The sequence below is a fragment of the Pongo abelii genome, chromosome 2 (genome assembly GCF_028885655.2).
Source record: "Pongo abelii isolate AG06213 chromosome 2, NHGRI_mPonAbe1-v2.0_pri, whole genome shotgun sequence".
In the NCBI taxonomy this organism is placed as follows: Eukaryota; Metazoa; Chordata; class Mammalia; order Primates; family Hominidae; genus Pongo; species Pongo abelii.
Window position 1 is genome coordinate 47,356,527 of NC_085928.1, and position 23,295 is coordinate 47,379,821.

The following is a 23,295-nucleotide window of genomic DNA, read 5'->3' on the forward strand; positions in this document are numbered from 1 at the left end:
GGTGGAAAAGGAAATATCTTCACTTATAAACCAGGCAGAAGCATTCTCAGAAACCTCTTTATGATGTGTGCATTCAACTCGGAGAGATAAGCCTTCCTTTTGATAGAGCAGTTTTGAAACAGTGTTTTGGCAGAATCTGCAAGTGGATATTTGGAGCCCTTTCAGGCCTTCATTGGAAACGGGAATATCTTCCCATAAAAACTAAACAGAAGCGTTCTGTGAAACTGCTTTGTGAAGTATGAATCCAACTCACAGAGTTGAACACTTCCTTTGAAAGAGCAGTTTTGAAACACTCTTTTTGTAGAATCTGCAAGTGTTCGTTTGGAGCGCTTTGAGGCCTATGGTGGAAGGAAATATCTTCACATAAAACCTAGACAGAAGCATTCTTTGAAACTTCTTTATGATGTGTGCATTCATCTCACAGAGTTGAACCTTCCTTAACATGGAGCAGTTTGGAAAGAGTCTTTTTGCGGCATCTGCAAGTGGATATTTGGAGCTCTTTCAGGCCTTTGTTAGAAGCGGGAATATCTTCCCATAAAAACTGGACAGAAGCATTCTCACAAACTGCTTTGTGATGTGTGTGTTCAACTCACAGAGTTGAACCTTTCCTTTGCTAGAACACTTAAGAAACACTCTTTTTGTAGAATCTGCTAGTGTTCATTTGGAGCGCAATGAGGCCTATGGTGGAAAAAGAAATATCCTCATATATAAACAAGGCAGAAGCATTCTCAGAAACCTCTTTATGATGTGTGCATTCAACTCAGAGAGATAAGCCTTCCTTTTGATAGAGCAGTTTTGAAACTGTGTTTTTGCAGAATCTGCAAGTGGATATTTGGAGCCCTTTCAGGCCTTCGTTTGAAACGGGAATATGTTCCCAAAAAAACTAAACAGAAGCGTTCTGTAAAACTGCTTTGTGTAGTATGAATGCAACTCACAGAGTTGGACACTTCCTTTGAAAGAGCTCTTTTGAAACACTCTTTTTGTAGAATCTGCAAGTGTTCATTTGGAGCGCTTTGAGGCCTATTGTGGAAAAGGAAATATCTTCACTTATAAACCAGGCAGAAGCATTCTCAGAAAACTCTTTATGATGTGGGCATTCAACTCGGAGAGATAAGCCTTCCTTTTGATAGAGCAGTTTTGAAACTGTGTTTTTGCAGAATCTGCAAGTGGATATTTGGAGCCCTTTCAGGCCTTCGTTGGAAAAGGGAATATCTTCCCATAAAAACTAAACAGAAGAGTTCTGTGAAACTGCTTTGTGTAGTATGAATCCAACTCACAGAGTTGGACACTTCCTTTGAAAGAGCTGTTTTGAAACACTCTTTTTGTAGAATCTGCAAGTGTTCATTTGGAGCGCTTTGAGGCCTATGGTGGAAAAGGAAATATCTTCACTTATAAACCAGGCAGAAGCATTCTCAGAAACCTCCTTATGATGTGTGCATTCAACTCGGAGAGATAAGCCTTCCTTTTGATAGAGCAGTTTTGAAACTGTGTTTTGGCAGAATCTGCAAGTGGATATTTGGAGCCCTTTCAGGCCTTCTTTGGAAACGGGAATATCTTCCCATAAAAACTAAACAGAAGCGTTCTGTGAAACTGCTTTGTGAAGTATAAATCCAACTCACAGAGTTGAACACTTCTTTTGAAAGAGCAGTTTGGAAACACTCTTTTTGTAGAATCTACAAGTGTTCATTTGGAGCGCTTTGAGGCCTATGGTGGAAAAGGAAATATCTTCACATAAAACCTAGACAGAAGCATTCTTTGAAACTTCTTTATGATGTGTGCATTCAACTCACAGAGTTGAACCTTCTTTTTCATGGAGCAATTTGGAAAGAGTCTTTTTGCAGCATCTGCAAGTGGATATTTGGAGCTCTTTCAGGCCTTTGTTAGAAGCGGGAATATCTTCCCATAAAAACTTGACAGAAGCATTCTCACAAACTGCTTTGTGATGTGTGTGTTCAACTCACAGAGGTGAACCTTTCCTTTGCTAGAGCAGTTATGAAACACTCTTTTTGTAGAATCTGCAAGTGTTCATTTGGAGCGATTTGAGGCTTATTGTGGAAAAAGAAATATCTTCATATATAAACAAGGCAGAAGCATTCTCAGAAACCTCTTTATGATGTGTGCATTCAACTCAGAGAGATAAGCCTTCCTTTTGATAGAGCAGCTTTGAAACTGTATTTTTGCAGAATCTGCAAGTGGATATTTGGAGCTCTTTCATGCCTTCGTTGGAAACGGGAATTTCTTCCCATAAAAACTAAACAGAAGCGTTCTGTGAAACTGCTTTGTGTAGTATGAATCCAACTCACAGAGTTGAACACTTCCTTTGAAAGAGCAGTTTTGAAACACTCTTTTTGTAGAATCTGCAAGTGTTCGTTTGGAGCGCTTTGAGGCCTATGGTGGAAAAGGAAATATCTTCACATAAAACCTAGACAGAAGCATTCTTTGAAACTTCTTTATGATGTGTGCATTCATCTCACAGAGTTGAACCTTCCTTATCATGGAGCAGTTTGGAAAGAGTCTTTTTGCGGCATCTGCAAGTGGATATTTGGAGCTCTTTCAGGCCTTTGTTAGAAGCGGGAATATCTTCCCATAAAAACTGGACAGAAGCATTCTCACAAACTGCTTTGTGATGTGTGTGTTCAACTCACAGAGCTGAACCTTTCCTTTGCTAGAACACTTATGAAACACTCTTTTTGTAGAATCTGCAAGTGTTCATTTGGAGCGCATTGAGGCCTATGGTGGAAAAATAAATATCTTCATATATAAACAAGGGAAAAGCATTCTCAGAAACCTCTTTATGATGTGTGTATTCAACTCAGAGGGATAAGCCTTCCTTTCGATAGAGCAGTTTTGAAACTGTGTTTTTGCAGAATCTGCAAGTGGATATTTGGAGCCTTTCAGGCCTTCGTTGGAAACGGGAATATCTTCCCAAAAAAACTAAACAGAAGCGTTCTGTGAAACTGCTTTGTGTAGTATGAATCCAACTCACAGAGTTGGACACTTCCTTTGAAAGAGCTCTTTTGAAACACTCTTTTTGTAGAATCTGCAAGTGTTCATTTGGAGCGCTTTGAGGCCTATTGTGGAAAAGGAAATATCTTCACTTATAAACCAGGCAGAAGCATTCTCAGAAACCTCTTTATGATGTGGGCATTCAACTCAGAGAGATAAGCCTTCCTTTTGATAGAGCAGTTTTGAAACTGTGTTTTTGCAGAATCTGAAAGTGGATATTTGGAGCCCTTTCAGGCCTTCGTTGGAAAAGGGAATATCTTCCCATAAAAACTAAACAGAAGAGTTCTGTGAAACTGCTTTGTGTAGTATGAATCCAACTCACAGAGTTGGACACTTCCTTTGAAAGAGCTGTTTTGAAACACTCTTTTTGTAGAATCTGCAAGTGTTCATTTGGAGCGCTTTGAGGCCTATGGTGGAAAAGGAAATATCTTCACTTATAAACCAGGCAGAAGCATTCTCAGAAACCTCTTTATGATGTGTGCATTCAACTCGGAGAGATAAGCCTTCCTTTTGATAGAGCAGTTTTGAAACTGTGTTTTGGCAGAATCTGCAAGTGGATATTTGGAGCCCTTTCAGGCCTTCGTTGGAAACGGGAATATCTTCCCATAAAAACTAAACAGAAGAGTTCTGTGAAACTGCTTTGTGAAGTATAAATCCAACTCACAGAGTTGAACACTTCTTTTGAAAGAGCAGTTTTGAAACACTCTTTTTGTAGAATCTACAAGTGTTCATTTGGAGCGCTTTGAGGCCTATGGTGGAAAAGGAAATATCTTCACATAAAACCTAGACAGAAGCATTCTTTGAAACTTCTTTATGATGTGTGCATTCAACTCACAGAGTTGAACCTTCTTTTTCATGGAGCAATTTGGAAAGAGTCTTTTTGCAGCATCTGCAAGTGGATATTTGGAGCTCTTTCAGGCCTTTGTTAGAAGCGGGAATATCTTCCCATAAAAACTGGACAGAAGCATTCTCACAAACTGCTTTGTGATGTGTGTGTTCAACTCACAGAGGTGAACCTTTCCTTTGCTAGAGCAGTTATGAAACACTCTTTTTGTAGAATCTGCAAGTGTTCATTTGGAGCGATTTGAGGCCTATGGTGGAAAAAGAAATATCTTCATATATAAACAAGGCAGAAGCATTCTCAGAAACCTCTTTATGATGTGTGCATTCAACTCAGAGAGATAAGCCTTCCTTTTGATAGAGCAGTTTTGAAACTGTATTTTTGCAGAATCTGCAAGTGGATATTTGGAGCTCTTTCATGCCTTCGTTGGAAACGGGAATTTCTTCCCATAAAAACTAAACAGAAGCGTTCTGTGAAACTGCTTTGTGTAGTATGAATCCAACTCACAGAGTTGAACACTTCCTTTGAAGGAGCAGTTTTGAAACACTCTTTTTGTAGAATCTGCAAGTGTTCGTTTGGAGCGCTTTGAGGCCTATGGTGGAAAAGGAAATATCTTCACATAAAACTTAGACAGAAGCATTCTTTGAAACTTCTTTATGATGTGTGCATTCATCTCACAGAGTTGAACCTTCCTTATCATGGAGCAGTTTGGAAAGAGTCTTTTTGCGGCATCTGCAAGTGGATATTTGGAGCTCTTTCAGGCCTTTGTTAGAAGCGGGAATATCTTCCCATAAAAACTGGACAGAAGCATTCTCACAAACTGCTTTGTGATGTGTGTGTTCAACTCACAGAGGTGAACCTTTCCTTTGCTAGAGCAGTTATGAAACACTCTTTTTGTAGAATCTGCAAGTGTTCATTTGGAGCGATTTGAGGCCTATGGTGGAAAAAGAAATATCTTCATATATAAACAAGGCAGAAGCATTCTCAGAAACCTCTTTATGATGTGTGCATTCCACTCAGAGAGATAAGCCTTCCTTTTGATAGAGCAGTTTTGAAACTGTATTTTTGCAGAATCTGCAAGTGGATATTTGGAGCTCTTTCATGCCTTCGTTGGAAACGGGAATTTCTTCCCATAAAAACTAAACAGAAGCGTTCTGTGAAACTGCTTTGTATAGTATGAATCCAATTCACAGAGTTGAACACTTCCTTTGAAAGAGCAGTTTTGAAACACTCTTTTTGTAGAATCTGCAAGTGTTCGTTTGGAGCGCTTTGAGGCCTATGGTGGAAAAGGAAATATCTTCACATAAAACTCAGACAGAAGCATTCTTTGAAACTTCTTTATGATGTGTGCATTCATCTCACAGAGTTGAACCTTCCTTATCATGGAGCAGTTTGGAAAGAGTCTTTTTGCGGCATCTGCAAGTGGATATTTGGAGCTCTTTCAGGCCTTTGTTAGAAGCGGGAATATCTTCCCATAAAAACTGGACAGAAGCATTCTCACAAACTGCTTTGTGATGTGTGTGTTCAACTCACAGAGTTGAACCTTTCCTTTTCTAGAACACTTATGAAACACTCTTTTTGTAGAATCTGCAGGTGTTCATTTGGAGCGCATTGAGGCCTATGGTGGAAAAAGAAATATCTTCATATATAAACAAGGGAGAAGCATTCTCAGAAACCTCTTTATGATGTGTGTATTCAACTCAGAGAGATAAGCCTTCCTTTTGATTGAGCAGTTTTGAAACTGTGTTTTTGCAGAATCTGCAAGTGGATATTTGGAGCCCTTTCAGGCCTTCGTTGGAAAAGGGAATATCTTCCCATAAAAACTAAACAGAAGAGTTCTGTGAAACTGCTTTGTGTAGTATGAATCCAACTCACAGAGTTGGACACTTCCTTTGAAAGAGCTGTTTTGAAACACTCTTTTTGTAGAATCTGCAAGTGTTCATTTGGAGCGCTTTGAGGCCTATGGTGGAAAAGGAAATATCTTCACTTATAAACCAGGCAGAAGCATTCTCAGAAACCTCTTTATGATGTGTGCATTCGACTCGGAGAGATAAGCCTTCCTTTTGTTAGAGCAGTTTTGCAACTGTGTTTTTGCAGAATCTGCAAGTGTATATTTGGAGCCCTTTCAGGCCTTCGTTGGAAACGGGAATATCTTCCCATAAAAATTAAACAGAAGCGTTCTGTGAAACTGCTTTGTGAAGTATGAATCCAACTCACAGAGTTGAACACTTCTTTTGAAAGAGCAGTTTTGAAACACCCTTTTGTAGAATCTACAAGTGTTCATTTGGAGCGCTTTGAGGCATATGGTGGAAAAAGAAATATCGTCACATAAAACCTAGACAGAAGCATTCTTTGAAACTTCTTTATGATGTGTGCATTCAACTCACAGAGTTGAACTTTCCTTTTCATGGAGCAGTTTGGAAAGAGTCTTTTTGCAGCATCTGCAAGTGGATATTTGGAGCTCTTTCAGGCCTTTGTTAGAAGCGGGAATATCTTCCCATAAAAACTGGACAGAAGCATTCTCACAAACTGCTTTGTGATGTGTGTGTTCAACTCACAGAGGTGAACCTTTCCTTTGCTAGAGCAGTTATGAAACACTCTTTTTGTAGAATCTGCAAGTGTTCATTTGGAGCGATTTGAGGCCTATGGTGGAAAAAGAAATATCTTCATATATAAACAAGGCAGAAGCATTCTCAGAAACCTCTTTATGATGTGTGCATTCAACTCAGAGAGATAAGCCTTCCTTTTGATAGAGCGGTTTTGAAACTGTGTTTTTGCAGAATCTGCAAGTGGATATTTGGAGTCCTTTCAGGCCTTCGTTGGAAACGGGAATATCTTCCCAAAAAAACTAAACAGAAGCGTTCTGTGAAACTGCTTTGTGTAGTATGAATGCAACTCACAGAGTTGGACACTTCCTTTGAAAGAGCTGTTTTGAAACACTCTTTTTGTAGAATCTGCAAGTGTTCATTTGGAGCGCTTTGAGGCCTAGGGTGGAAAAGGAAATATCTTCACTTATAAATCAGGCAGAAGCATTCTCAGAAACCTCTTTATGATGTGTGCATTCAACTCGGAGAGATAAGCCTTCCTTTTGATAGAGCAGTTTTGAAACTGTGTTTTGGCAGAATCTGCAAGTGGATATTTGGAACCCTTTCAGGCCTTCGTTTGAAATGGGAATATCTTCCCATAAAAACTAAACAGAAGCGTTCTGTGAAACTGCTTTGTGAAGTATGAATCCAACTCACAGAGTTGAACACTTCCTTTGAAAGAGCACTTTTGAAACACTCTTTTTGTAGAATCTGCAAGTGTTCGTTTGGAGCGCTTTGAGGCCTATGGTGGAAAAGGAAATATCTTCACATAAAACCTAGACAGAAGCATTCTTTGAAACTTCTTTATGATGTGTGCATTCATCTCACAGAGTTGAACCTTCCTTATCATGGAGCAGTTTGGAAAGAGTCTTTTTGCGGCATCTGCAAGTGGATATTTGGAGCTCTTTCAGGCCTTTGTTAGAAGCGGGAATATCTTCCCATAAAAACTGGACAGAAGCATTCTCACAAACTGCTTTGTGATGTGTGTGTTCAACTCACAGAGCTGAACCTTTCCTTTGCTAGAACACTTATGAAACACTCTTTTTGTAGAATCTGCAAGTGTTCATTTGGAGCGCATTGAGGCCTATGGTGGAAAAAGAAATATCTTCATATATAAACAAGGGAGAAGCATTCTCAGAAACCTCTTTATGATGTGTGTATTCAACTCAGAGAGATAAGCCTTCCTTTCGATAGAGCAGTTTTGAAACTGTGTTTTTGCAGAATCTGCAAGTGGATATTTGGAGACTTTCAGGCCTTCGTTGGAAACGGGAATATCTTCCCAAAAAAACTAAACAGAAGCGTTCTGTGAAACTGCTTTGTGTAGTATGAATCCAACTCACAGAGTTGGACACTTCCTTTGAAAGAGCTCTTTTGAAACACTCTTTTTGTAGAATCTGCAAGTGTTCATTTGGAGCGCTTTGAGGCCTATGGTGGAAAAGGAAATATCTTCACTTATAAACCAGGCAGAAGCATTCTCAGAAACCTCTTTATGATGTGTGCATTCAACTCGGAGAGATAAGCCTTCCTTTTGATAGAGCAGTTTTGAAACTGTGTTTTGGCAGAATCTGCAAGTGGATATTTGGAGCCCTTTCAGGCCTTCGTTGGAAACGGGAATATCTTCCCATAAAAACTAAACAGAAGAGTTCTGTGAAACTGCTTTGTGAAGTATAAATCCAACTCACAGAGTTGAACACTTCTTTTGAAAGAACAGTTTTGAAACACTCTTTTTGAAGAATCTACAAGTGTTCATTTGGAGCGCTTTGAGGCCTATGGTGGAAAAGGAAATATCTTCACATAAAACCTAGACAGAAGCATTCTTTGAAACTTCTTTATGATGTGTGCATTCAACTCACAGAGTTGAACCTTCTTTTTCATGGAGCAATTTGGAAAGAGTCTTTTTGCAGCATCTGCAAGTGGATATTTGGAGCTCTTTCAGGCCTTTGTTAGAAGCGGGAATATCTTCCCATAAAAACTGGACAGAAGCATTCTCACAAACTGCTTTGTGATGTGTGTGTTCAACTCACAGAGGTGAACCTTTCCTTTGCTAGAGCAGTTATGAAACACTCTTTTTGTAGAATCTGCAAGTGTTCATTTGGAGCGATTTGAGGCCTATGGTGGAAAAAGAAATATCTTCATATATAAACAAGGCAGAAGCATTCTCAGAAACCTCTTTATGATGTGTGCATTCAACTCAGAGAGATAAGCCTTCCTTTTGATAGAGCAGTTTTGAAACTGTATTTTTGCAGAATCTGCAAGTGGATATTTGGAGCTCTTTCATGCCTTCGTTGGAAACGGGAATTTCTTCCCATAAAAACTAAACAGAAGCGTTCTGTGAAACTGCTTTGTGTAGTATGAATCCAACTCACAGAGTTGAACACTTCCTTTGAAGGAGCAGTTTTGAAACACTCTTTTTGTAGAATCTGCAAGTGTTCGTTTGGAGCGCTTTGAGGCCTATGGTGGAAAAGGAAATATCTTCACATAAAACTTAGACAGAAGCATTCTTTGAAACTTCTTTATGATGTGTGCATTCATCTCACAGAGTTGAACCTTCCTTATCATGGAGCAGTTTGGAAAGAGTCTTTTTGCGGCATCTGCAAGTGGATATTTGGAGCTCTTTCAGGCCTTTGTTAGAAGCGGGAATATCTTCCCATAAAAACTGGACAGAAGCATTCTCACAAACTGCTTTGTGATGTGTGTGTTCAACTCACAGAGGTGAACCTTTCCTTTGCTAGAGCAGTTATGAAACACTCTTTTTGTAGAATCTGCAAGTGTTCATTTGGAGCGATTTGAGGCCTATGGTGGAAAAAGAAATATCTTCATATATAAACAAGGCAGAAGCATTCTCAGAAACCTCTTTATGATGTGTGCATTCCACTCAGAGAGATAAGCCTTCCTTTTGATAGAGCAGTTTTGAAACTGTATTTTTGCAGAATCTGCAAGTGGATATTTGGAGCTCTTTCATGCCTTCGTTGGAAACGGGAATTTCTTCCCATAAAAACTAAACAGAAGCGTTCTATGAAACTGCTTTGTGTAGTATGAATCCAACTCACAGAGTTGAACACTTCCTTTGAAAGAGCAGTTTTGAAACACTCTTTTTGTAGAATCTGCAAGTGTTCGTTTGGAGCGCTTTGAGGCCTATGGTGGAAAAGGAAATATCTTCACATAAAACTCAGACAGAAGCATTCTTTGAAACTTCTTTATGATGTGTGCATTCATCTCACAGAGTTGAACCTTCCTTATCATGGAGCAGTTTGGAAAGAGTCTTTTTGCGGCATCTGCAAGTGGATATTTGGAGCTCTTTCAGGCCTTTGTTAGAAGCGGGAATATCTTCCCATAAAAACTGGACAGAAGCATTCTCACAAACTGCTTTGTGATGTGTGTGTTCAACTCACAGAGGTGAACCTTTCCTTTGCTAGAGCAGTTATGAAACACTCTTTTTGTAGAATCTGCAAGTGTTCATTTGGAGCGATTTGAGGCCTATGGTGGAAAAAGAAATATCTTCATATATAAACAAGGCAGAAGCATTCTCAGAAACCTCTTTATGATGTGTGCATTCAACTCAGAGAGATAAGCCTTCCTTTTGATAGAGCAGTTTTGAAACTGTGTTTTTGCAGAATCTGCAAGTGGATACTTGGAGCCCTTTCAGGCCTTCGTTGGAAACGGGAATATCTTCCCAAAAAAACTAAACAGAAGCGTTCTGTGAAACTGCTTTGTGTAGTATGAATGCAACTCACAGAGTTGGACACTTCCTTTCAAAGAGCTGTTTTGAAACACTCTTTTTGTAGAATCTGCAAGTGTTCATTTGGAGCGCTTTGAGGCCTAAGGTGGAAAAGGAAATATCTTCACTTATAAATCAGGCAGAAGCATTCTCAGAAACCTCTTTATGATGTGTGCATTCAACTCAGAGAGATAAGCCTTCCTTTTGATAGAGCAGTTTTGAAACTGTGTTTTTGCAGAATCTGCAAGTGGATATTTGGAGCCCTTTCAGGCCCTCGTTGGAAACGGGAATATCTTCCCAAAAGAACTAAACAGAAGCGTTCTGTGAAACTGCTTTGTGTAGTATGAATGCAACTCACAGAGTTGGACACTTCCTTTGAAAGAGCTGTTTTGAAACACTCTTTTTGTAGAATCTGCAAGTGTTCATTTGGAGCGCTTTGAGGCCTAAGGTGGAAAAGGAAATATCTTCACTTATAAATCAGGCAGAAGCATTCTCAGAAACCTCTTTATGATGTGTGCATTCAACTCGGAGAGATAAGCCTTCCTTTTGATAGAGCAGTTTTGAAACTGTGTTTTGGCAGAATCTGCAAGTGGATATTTGGAGCCCTTTCAGGCCTTCGTTGGAAACGGGAATATCTTCCCATAAAAACTAAACAGAAGCGTTCTGTGAAACTGCTTTGTGAAGGATAAATCCAACTCACAGATTTGAACTCTTCTTTTGAAAGAGCAGTTTGGAAACACTCTTTTTGTAGTATCTACAAGTGTTCATTTGGAGAGCTTTGAGGCCTATGGTGGAAAAGGAAATATCTTCACATAAAACCTAGACAGAAGCATTCTTTGAAACTTCTTTATGATGTGTGCATTCATCTCACAGAGTTGAACCTTCCTTATCATGGAGCAGTTTGGAAAGAGTCTTTTTGCGGCATCTGCAAGTGGATATTTGGAGCTCTTTCAGGCCTTTGTTAGAAGCGGGAATATCTTCCCATAAAAACTGGACAGAAGCATTCTCACAAACTGCTTTGTGATGTGTGTGTTCAACTCACAGAGTTGAACCTTTCCTTTGCTAGAACACTTATGAAACACTCTTTTTGTAGAATCTGCAAGTGTTCATTTGGAGCGCATTGAGGCCTATGGTGGAAAAAGAAATATCTTCATATATAAACAAGGGAGAAGCATTCTCAGAAACCTCTTTATGATGTGTGTATTCAACTCAGAGAGATAAGCCTTCCTTTCGAGAGAGCAGTTTTGAAACTGTGTTTTTGCAGAATCTGCAAGTGGATATTTGGAGCCTTTCAGGCCTTCGTTGGAAACGGGAATATCTTCCCAAAAAAACTAAACAGAAGCGTTCTGTGAAACTGCTTTGTGTAGTATGAATCCAACTCACAGAGTTGGACACTTCCTTTGAAAGAGCTCTTTTGAAACACTCTTTTTGTAGAATCTGCAAGTGTTCATTTGGAGCGCTTTGAGGCCTATTGTGGAAAAGGAAATATCTTCACTTATAAACCAGGCAGAAGCATTCTCAGAAACCTCTTTATGATGTGGGCATTCAACTCGGAGAGATAAGCCTTCCTTTTGATAGAGCAGTTTTGAAACTGTGTTTTTGCAGAATCTGCAAGTGGATATTTGGAGCCCTTTCAGGCCTTCGTTGGAAAAGGGAATATCTTCCCATAAAAACTAAACAGAAGAGTTCTGTGAAACTGCTTTGTGTAGTATGAATCCAACTCACAGAGTTGGACACTTCCTTTGAAAGAGCTGTTTTGAAACACTCTTTTTGTAGAATCTGCAAGTGTTCATTTGGAGCGCTTTGAGGCCTATGGTGGAAAAGGAAATGTCTTCACTTATAAACCAGGCAGAAGCATTCTCAGAAACCTCTTTATGATGTGTGCATTCAACTCGGAGAGATAAGCCTTCCTTTTGATAGAGCAGTTTTGAAACTGTGTTTTGGCAGAATCTGCAAGTGGATATTTGGAGCCCTTTCAGGCCTTTGTTGGAAACGGGAATATCTTCCCATAAAAACTAAACAGAAGCGTTCTGTGAAACTGCTTTGTGAAGTATAAATCCAACTCACAGAGTTGAACACTTCCATTGAAAGAGCAGTTTTGAAACACTCTTTTTGTAGAATCTGCAAGTGTTCGTTTGGAGCGCTTTGAGGCCTATGGTGGAAAAGGAAATATCTTCACATAAAACTTAGACAGAAGCATTCTTTGAAACTTCTTTATGATGTGTGCATTCATCTCACAGAGTTGAACCTTCCTTATCATGGAGCAGTTTGGAAAGAGTCTTTTTGCGGCATCTGCAAGTGGATATTTGGAGCTCTTTCAGGCCTTTGTTAGAAGCGGGAATATCTTCCCATAAAAACTGGACAGAAGCATTCTCACAAACTGCTTTGTGATGTGTGTGTTCAACTCACAGAGTTGAACCTTTCCTTTTCTAGAACACTTATGAAACACTCTTTTTGTAGAATCTGCAAGTGTTCATTTGGAGCGCATTGAGGCCTATGGTGGAAAAAGAAATATCTTCATATATAAACAAGGGAGAAGCATTCTCAGAAACCTCTTTATGATGTGTGAATTCAACTCAGAGAGATAAGCCTTCCTTTTGATAGAGCAGTTTTGAAACTGTGTTTTTGCAGAATCTGCAAGTGGATATTTGGAGCCCTTTCAGGCCTTCGTTGGAAAAGGGAATATCTTCCCAAAAAAACTAAACAGAAGAGTTTTGTGAAACTGCTTTGTGTAGTATGAATCCAACTCACAGAGTTGGACACTTCCTTCGAAGGAGCTGTTTTGAAACACTCTTTTTGTAGAATCTGCAAGTGTTCATTTGGAGCGCTTTGAGGCCTATGGTGGAAAAGGAAATATCTTCACTTATAAACCAGGCAGAAGCATTCTCAGAAACCTCTTTATGATGTGGGCATTCGACTCGGAGAGATAAGCCTTCCTTTTGTTAGAGCAGTTTTGCAACTGTGTTTTTGCAGAATCTGCAAGTGTATATTTGGAGCCCTTTCAGGCCTTCTTTGGAAACGGGAATATCTTCCCATAAAAATTAAACAGAAGCGTTCTGTGAAACTGCTTTGTGAAGTATGAATCCAACTCACAGAGTTGAACACTTCTTTTGAAAGAGCAGTTTTGAAACACCCTTTTGTAGAATCTACAAGTGTTCATTTGGAGCGCTTTGAGGCATATGGTGGAAAAAGAAATATCGTCACATAAAACCTAGACAGAAGCATTCTTTGAAACTTCTTTACGATGTGTGCATTCAACTCACAGAGTTGAACTTTCCTTTTCATGGAGCAGTTTGGAAAGAGTCTTTTTGCAGCATCTGCAAGTGGATATTTGGAGCTCTTTCAGGCCTTTGTTAGAAGCGGGAATAACTTCCCATAAAAACTGGACAGAAGCATTCTCACAAACTGCTTTGTGATGTGTGTGTTCAACTCACAGAGGTGAACCTTTCCTTTGCTAGAGCAGTTATGAAACACTCTTTTTGTAGAATCTGCAAGTGTTCATTTGGAGCGATTTGAGGCCTATGGTGGAAAAAGAAATATCTTCATATATAAACAAGGCAGAAGCATTCTCAGAAACCTCTTTATGATGTGTGCATTCAACTCAGAGAGATAAGCCTTCCTTTTGATAGAGCGGTTTTGAAACTGTGTTTTTGCAGAATCTGCAAGTGGATATTTGGAGTCCTTTCAGGCCTTCGTTGGAAACGGGAATATCTTCCCAAAAAAACTAAACAGAAGCGTTCTGTGAAACTGCTTTGTGTAGTATGAATGCAACTCACAGAGTTGGACACTTCCTTTGAAAGAGCTGTTTTGAAACACTCTTTTTGTAGAATCTGCAAGTGTTCATTTGGAGCGCTTTGAGGCCTAAGGTGGAAAAGGAAATATCTTCACTTATAAATCAGGCAGAAGCATTCTCAGAAACCTCTTTATGATGTGTGCATTCAACTCGGAGAGATAAGCCTTCCTTTTGATAGAGCAGTTTTGAAACTGTGTTTTGGCAGAATCTGCAAGTGGATATTTGGAGCCCTTTCAGGCCTTCGTTTGAAATGGGAATATCTTCCCATAAAAACTAAACAGAAGCGTTCTGTGAAACTGCTTTGTGAAGTATGAATCCAACTCACAGAGTTGAACACTTCCTTTGAAAGAGCACTTTTGAAACACTCTTTTTGTAGAATCTGCAAGTGTTCGTTTGGAGCGCTTTGAGGCCTATGGTGGAAAAGGAAATATCTTCACATAAAACCTAGACAGAAGCATTCTTTGAAACTTCTTTATGATGTGTGCATTCATCTCACAGAGTTGAACCTTCCTTATCATGGAGCAGTTTGGAAAGAGTCTTTTTGCGGCATCTGCAAGTGGATATTTGGAGCTCTTTCAGGCCTTTGTTAGAAGCGGGAATATCTTCCCATAAAAACTGGACAGAAGCATTCTCACAAACTGCTTTGTGATGTGTGTGTTCAACTCACAGAGTTGAACCTTTCCTTTGCTAGAACACTTATGAAACACTCTTTTTGTAGAATCTGCAAGTGTTCATTTGGAGCGCATTGAGGCCTATGGTGGAAAAAGAAATATCTTCATATATAAACAAGGGAGAAGCATTCTCAGAAACCTCTTTATGATGTGTGTATTCAACTCAGAGAGATAAGCCTTCCTTTCGATAGAGCAGTTTTGAAACTGTGTTTTTGCAGAATCTGCAAGTGGATATTTGGAGCCTTTCAGGCCTTCGTTGGAAACGGGAATATCTTCCCAAAAAAACTAAACAGAAGCGTTCTGTTAAACTGCTTTGTGTAGTATGAATCCAACTCACAGAGTTGGACACTTCCTTTGAAAGAGCTCTTTTGAAACACTCTTTTTGTAGAATCTGCAAGTGTTCATTTGGAGCGCTTTGAGGCCTATTGTGGAAAAGGAAATATCTTCACTTATAAACCAGGCAGAAGCATTCTCAGAAACCACTTTATGATGTGGGCATTCAACTCGCAGAGATAAGCCTTCCTTTTGATAGAGCAGTTTTGAAACTGTGTTTTTGCAGAATCTGCAAGTGGATGTTTGGAGCCCTTTCAGGCCTTCGTTGGAAAAGGGAATATCTTCCCATAAAAACTAAACAGAAGAGTTCTGTGAAACTGCTTTGTGTAGTATGAATCCAACTCACAGAGTTGGACACTTCCTTTGAAAGAGCTGTTTTGAAACACTCTTTTTGTAGAATCTGCAAGTGTTCATTTGGAGCGCTTTGAGGCCTATGGTGGAAAAGGAAATATCTTCACTTATAAACCAGGCAGAAGCATTCTCAGAAACCTCTTTATGATGTGTGCATTCAACTCGGAGAGATAAGCCTTCCTTTTGATAGAGCAGTTTTGAAACTGTGTTTTGGCAGAATCTGCAAGTGGATATTTGGAGCCCTTTCAGGCCTTTGTTGGAAACGGGAATATCTTCCCATAAAAACTAAACAGAAGCGTTCTGTGATACTGCTTTGTGAAGTATAAATCCAACTCACAGAGTTGAACACTTCTTGTGAAAGAGCAGTTTTGAAACACTCTTTTTGTAGAATCTACAAGTGTTCATTTGGAGCGCTTTGAGGCCTATGGTGGAAAAGGAAATATCTTCACATAAAACCTAGACAGAAGCATTCTTTGAAACTTCTTTATGATGTGTGCATTCATCTCACAGAGTTGAACCTTCTTTTTCATGGAGCAATTTGGAAAGAGTCTTTTTGCAGCATCTGCAAGTGGATATTTGGAGCTCTTTCAGGCCTTTGTTAGAAGCGGGAATATCTTCCCATAAAAACTGGACAGAAGCATTCTCACAAACTGCTTTGTGATGTGTGTGTTCAACTCACAGAGGTGAACCTTTCCTTTGCTAGAGCAGTTATGAAACACTCTTTTTGTAGAATCTGCAAGTGTTCATTTGGAGCGATTTGAGGCCTATGGTGGAAAAAGAAATATCTTCATATATAAACCAGGCAGAAGCATTCTCAGAAACCTCTTTATGATGTGTGCATTCAACTCAGAGAGACAAGCCTTCCTTTTGATAGAGCATTTTTGAAACTGTGTTTTGGCAGAATCTGCAAGTGGATATTTGGAGCCCTTTCAGGCCTTCGTTTGAAATGGGAATATCTTCCCATAAAAACTAAACAGAAGCGTTCTGTGAAACTGCTTTGTGAAGTATGAATCCAACTCACAGAGTTGAACACTTCCTTTGAAAGAGCACTTTTGAAACACTCTTTTTGTAGAATCTGCAAGTGTTCGTTTGGAGCGCTTTGAGGCCTATGGTGGAAAAGGAAATATCTTCACATAAAACCTAGACAGAAGCATTCTTTGAAACTTCTTTATGATGTGTGCATTCATCTCACAGAGTTGAACCTTCCTTATGATGGAGCAGTTTTGAAAGAGTCTTTTTGCGGCATCTGCAAGTGGATATTTGGAGCTCTTTCAGGCCTTTGTTAGAAGCGGGAATATCTTCCCATAAAAACTGGACAGAAGCATTCTCACAAACTGCTTTGTGATGTGTGTGTTCAACTCACAGAGTTGAACCTTTCCTTTGCTAGAACACTTATGAAACACTCTTTTTGTAGAATCTGCAAGTGTTCATTTGGAGCGCATTGAGGCCTATGGTGGAAAAAGAAATATCTTCATATATAAACAAGGGAGAAGCATTCTCCGAAACCTCTTTATGATGTGTGTATTCAACTCAAAGAGATAAGCCTTCCTTTCGATAGAGCAGTTTTGAAACTGTGTTTTTGCAGAATCTGCAAGTGCATATTTGGAGCCTTTCAGGCCTTCGTTGGAAACGGGAATATCTTCCCAAAAAAACTAAACAGAAGCGTTCTGTGAAACTGCTTTGTGTAGTATGAATCCAACTCACAGAGTTGGACACTTCCTTTGAAAGAGCTCTTTTGAAACACTCTTTTTGTAGAATCTGCAAGTGTTCATTTGGAGCGCTTTGAGGCCTATTGTGGAAAAGGAAATATCTTAACTTATAAACCAGGCAGAAGCATTCTCAGAAACCTCTTTATGATGTGGGCATTCAACTCGGAGAGATAAGCCTTCCTTTTGATAGAGCAGTTTTGAAACTGTGTTTTTGCAGAATCTGCAAGTGGATATTTGGAGCCCTTTCAGGCCTTCGTTGGAAAAGGGAATATCTTCCCATAAAAACTAAACAGAAGAGTTCTGTGAAACTGCTTTGTGTAGTATGAATCCAACTCACAGAGTTGGACACTTCCTTTGAAAGAGCTGTTTTGAAACACTCTTTTTGTAGAATCTGCAAGTGTTCATTTGGAGCGCTTTGAGGCCTATGGTGGAAAAGGAAATATCTTCACTTATAAACCAGGCAGAAGCATTCTCAGAAACCTCTTTATGATGTGTGCATTCAACTCGGAGAGATAAGCCTTCCTTTTGATAGAGCAGTTTTGAAACTGTGTTTTGGCAGAATCTGCAAGTGGATATTTGGAGCCCTTTCAGGCCTTCGTTGGAAACGGGAATATCTTCCCATAAAAACTAAACAGAAGAGTTCTGTGAAACTGCTTTGTGAAGTATAAATCCAACTCACAGAGTTGAACACTTCTTTTGAAAGAGCAGTTTGGAAACACTCTTTTTGTAGAATCTACAAGTGTTCATTTGGAGCGCTTTGAGGCCTATGGTGGAAAAGGAAATATCTTCACATAAAACCTAGACAGAAGCATTCTTTGAAACTTCTTTATGATGTGTGCATTCAACTCACAGAGTTGAACCTTCTTTTTCATGGAGCAATTTGGAAAGAGTCTTTTTGCAGCATCTGCAAGTGGATATTTGGAGCTCTTTCAGGCCTTTGTTAGAAGCGGGAATATCTTCCCATAAAAACTGGACAGAAGCATTCTCACAAACTGCTTTGTGATGTGTGTGTTCAACTCACAGAGGTGAACCTTTCCTTTGCTAGAGCAGTTATGAAACACTCTTTTTGTAGAATCTGCAAGTGTTCATTTGGAGCGATTTGAGGCCTATGGTGGAAAAAGAAATATCTTCATATATAAACAAGGCAGAAGCATTCTCAGAAACCTCTTTATGATGTGTGCATTCAACTCAGAGAGATAAGCCTTCCTTTTGATAGAGCAGTTTTGAAACTGTATTTTCGCAGAACCTGCAAGTGGATATTTGGAGCTCTTTCATGCCTTCGTTGGAAACGGGAATTTCTTCCCATAAAAACTAAACAGAAGCGTTCTGTGAAACTGCTTTGTGTAGTATGAATCCACCTCACAGAGTTGAACACTTCCTTTGAAGGAGCAGTTTTGAAACACTCTTTTTGTAGAATCTTCAAGTGTTCGTTTGGAGCGCTTTGAGGCCTATGGTGGAAAAGGAAATATCTTCACATAAAACTTAGACGGAAGCATTCTTTAAAACTTCTTTATGATGTGTGCATTCATCTCACAGAGTTGAACCTTCCTTATCATGGAGCAGTTTGGAAAGAGTCTTTTTGCGGCATCTGCAAGTGGATATTTGGAGCTCTTTCAGGCCTTTGTTAGAAGCGGGAATATCTTCCCATAAAAACTGGACAGAATCATTCTCAAAAACTGCTTTGTGATGTGTCTGTTCAACTCACAGAGTTGAACCTTTCCTTTGCTAGAACACTTATGAAACACTCTTTTTTTAGAATCTGCAAGTGTTCATTTGGAGCGCATTGAGGCCTATGGTGGAAAAAGAAATATCTTCATATATAAACAAGGGAGAAGCATTCTCAGAAACCTCTTTATGATGTGTGTATTCAACTCAGAGAGATAAGCCTTCCTTTTGTTAGAGCAGTTTTGCCACTGTGTTTTTGCAGAATCTGCAAGTGGATATTTGGAGCCCTTTCAGGCCTTCGTTGGAAACGGGAATATCTTCCCATAAAAATTAAACAGAAGCGTTCTGTGAAACTGCTTTGTGAAGTATGAATCCAACTCACAGAGTTGAACACTTCTTTTGAAAGAGCAGTTTTGAAACACTCTTTTTGTAGAATCTACAAGTGTTCATTTGGAGCGCTTTGAGGCATATGGTGGAAAAAGAAATATCGTCACATAAAACCTAGACAGAAGCATTCTTTGAAACTTCTTTATGATGTGTGCATTCAACTCACAGAGTTGAACTTTCCTTTTCATGGAGCAGTTTGGAAAGAGTCTTTTTGCAGCATCTGCAAGTGGATATTTGGAGCTCTTTCAGGCCTTTGTTAGAAGCGGGAATATCTTCCCATAAAAACTGGACAGAAGCATTCTCACAAACTGCTTTGTGATGTGTGTGTTCAACTCACAGAGGTGAACCTTTCCTTTGCTAGAGCAGTTATGAAACACTCTTTTTGTAGAATCTGCAAGTGTTCATTTGGAGCGCTTTGAGGCCTATGGTGGAAAAGGAAATATCTTCACTTATAAACCAGGCAGAAGCATTCTCAGAAACCTCTTTATGATGTGTGCATTCAACTCGGAGAGATAAGCCTTCCTTTTGATAGAGCAGTTTTGAAACTGTGTTTTTGCAGAATCTGCAAGTGGATATTTGGAGCCCTTTCAGGCCTTCGTTGGAAAAGGGAATATCTTCCCATAAAAACTAAACAGAAGAGTTCTGTGAAACTGCTTTTTGTAGTATGAATCCAACTCACAGAGTTGGACACTTCCTTTGAAAGAGCTGTTTTGAAACACTCTTTTTGTAGAATCTGCAAGTGTTCATTTGGAGCGCTTTGAGTCCTATGGTGGAAAAGGAAATATCTTCACTTATAAACCAGGCAGAAGCATTCTCAGAAACCTCTTTATGATGTGTGCATTCAACTCGGAGAGATAAGCCTTCCTTTTGATAGAGCAGTTTTGAAACTGTGTTTTGGCAGAATCTGCAAGTGGATATTTGGAGCCCTTTCAGGCCTTCGTTGGAAACGGGAATATCTTCCCATAAAAACTAAACAGAAGAGTTCTGTGAAACTGCTTTGTGAAGTATAAATCCAACTCACAGAGTTGAACACTTCTTTTGAAAGAGCAGTTTGGAAACACTCTTTTTGTAGAATCTACAAGTGTTCATTTGGAGCGCTTTGAGGCCTATGGTGGAAAAGGAAATATCTTCACATAAAACCTAGACAGAAGCATTCTTTGAAACTTCTTTATGATGTGTGCATTCAACTCACAGAGTTGAACCTTCTTTTTCATGGAGCAATTTGGAAAGAGTCTTTTTGCAGCATCTGCAAGTGGATATTTGGAGCTCTTTCAGGCCTTTGTTAGAAGCGGGAATATCTTCCCATAAAAACTGGACAGAAGCATTCTCACAAACTGCTTTGTGATGTGTGTGTTCAACTCACAGAGGTGAACCTTTCCTTTGCTAGAGCAGTTATGAAACACTCTTTTTGTAGAATCTGCAAGTGTTCATTTGGAGCGATTTGAGGCCTATGGTGGAAAAAGAAATATCTTCATATATAAACAAGGCAGAAGCATTCTCAGAAACCTCTTTATGATGTGTGCATTCAACTCAGAGAGATAAGCCTTCCTTTTGATAGAGCAGTTTTGAAACTGTATTTTCGCAGAATCTGCAAGTGGATATTTGGAGCTCTTTCATGCCTTCGTTGGAAACGGGAATTTCTTCCCATAAAAACTAAACAGAAGCGTTCTGTGAAACTGCTTTGTGTAGTATGAATCCACCTCACAGAGTTGAACACTTCCTTTGAAGGAGCAGTTTTGAAACACTCTTTTTGTAGAATCTGCAAGTGTTCGTTTGGAGCGCTTTGAGGCCTATGGTGGAAAAGGAAATATCTTCACATAAAACTTAGACAGAAGCATTCTTTAAAACTTCTTTATGATGTGTGCATTCATCTCACAGAGTTGAACCTTCCTTATCATGGAGCAGTTTGGAAAGAGTCTTTTTGCGGCATCTGCAAGTGGATATTTGGAGCTCTTTCAGGCCTTTGTTAGAAGCGGGAATATCTTCCCATAAAAACTGGACAGAAGCATTCTCAAAAACTGCTTTGTGATGTGTGTGTTCAACTCACAGAGTTGAACCTTTCCTTTGCTAGAACACTTATGAAACACTCTTTTTGTAGTATCTGCAAGTGTTCATTTGGAGCGCATTGAGGCCTATGGTGGAAAAAGAAATATCTTCATATATAAACAAGGGAGAAGCATTCTCAGAAACCTCTTTATGATGTGTGTATTCAACTCAGAGAGATAAGCCTTCCTTTTGTTAGAGCAGTTTTGCCACTGTGTTTTTGCAGAATCTGCAAGTGGATATTTGGAGCCCTTTCAGGCCTTCGTTGGAAACGGAAATATCTTCCCATAAAAATTAAACAGAAGCGTTCTGTGAAACTGCTTTGTGAAGTATGAATCCAACTCACAGAGTTGAACACTTCTTTTGAAAGAGCAGTTTTGAAACACTCTTTTTGTAGAATCTACAAGTGTTCATTTGGAGCGCTTTGAGGCATATGGTGGAAAAAGTAATATCGTCACATAAAACCTAGACAGAAGCATTCTTTGAAACTTCTTTATGATGTGTGCATTCAACTCACAGAGTTGAACTTTCCTTTTCATGGAGCAGTTTGGAAAGAGTCTTTTTGCAGCATCTGCAAGTGGATATTTGGAGCTCTTTCAGGCCTTTGTTAGAAGCGGGAATATCTTCCCATAAAAACTGGACAGAAGCATTCTCACAAACTGCTTTGTGATGTGTGTGTTCAACTCACAGAGGTGAACCTTTCCTTTGCTAGAGCAGTTATGAAACACTCTTTTTGTAGAATCTGCAAGTGTTCATTTGGAGCGCTTTGAGGCCTATGGTGGAAAAGGAAATATCTTCACTTATAAACCAGGCAGAAGCATTCTCAGAAACCTCTTTATGATGTGTGCATTCAACTCGGAGAGATAAGCCTTCCTTTTGATAGAGCAGTTTTGAAACTGTGTTTTTGCAGAATCTGCAAGTGGATATTTGGAGCCCTTTCAGGCCTTCGTTGGAAACGGGAATATCTTCCCATAAAAACTAAACAGAAGAGTTCTGTGAAACTGCTTTGTGAAGTATAAATCCAACTCACAGAGTTGAACACTTCTTTTGAAAGAGCAGTTTTGAAACACTCTTTTTGTAGAATCAACAAGTGTTCATTTGGAGCGCTTTGAGGCCTACGGTGGAAAAGGAAATATCTTCACATAAAACCTAGACAGAAGCATTCTTTGAAACTTCTTTATGATGTGTGCATTCAACTCACAGAGTTGAACCTTCTTTTTCATGGAGCAATTTGGAAAGAGTCTTTTTGCAGCATCTGCAAGTGGATATTTGGAGCTCTTTCAGGCCTTTGTTAGAAGCGGGAATATCTTCCCATAAAAACTGGACAGAAGCATTCTCACAAACTGCTTTGTGATGTGTGTGTTCAACTCACAGAGGTGAACCTTTCCTTTGCTAGAGCAGTTATGAAACACTCTTTTTGTAGAATCTGCAAGTGTTCATTTGGAGCGCATTGAGGCCTATGGTGGAAAAAGAAATATCTTCATATATAAACAAGGCAGAAGCATTCTCAGAAACCTCTTTATGATGTGTGCATTCAACTCAGAGAGATAAGCCTTCCTTTTGATAGAGCAGTTTTGAAACTGTATTTTTGCAGAATCTGCAAGTGGATATTTGGAGCTCTTTCATGCCTTCGTTGGAAACGGGAATTTCTTCCCATAAAAACTAAACAGAAGCGTTCTGTGAAACCGCTTTGTGTAGTATGAATCCAACTCACAGAGTTGAACACTTCCTTTGAAGGAGCAGTTTTGAAACACTCTTTTTGTAGAATCTGCAAGTGTTCGTTTGGAGCGCTTTGAGGCCTATTGTGGAAAAGGAAATATCTTCACATAAAACTTAGACAGAAGCATTCTTTGAAACTTCTTTATGATGTGTGCATTCATCTCACAGAGTTGAACCTTCCTTATCATGGAGCAGTTTGGAAAGAGTCTTTTTGCGGCATCTGCAAGTGGATATTTGGAGCTCTTTCAGGCCTTTGTTAGAAGCGGGAATATCTTCCCATAAAAACTGGACAGAAGCATTCTCACAAACTGCTTTGTGATGTGTGTGTTCAACTCACAGAGTTGAACCTTTCCTTTGCTAGAACACTTATGAAACACTCTTTTTGTAGAATCTGCAAGTGTTCATTCGGAGCGCATTGAGGCCTATGGTGGAAAAAGAAATATCTTCATATATAAACAAGGGAGAAGCATTCTC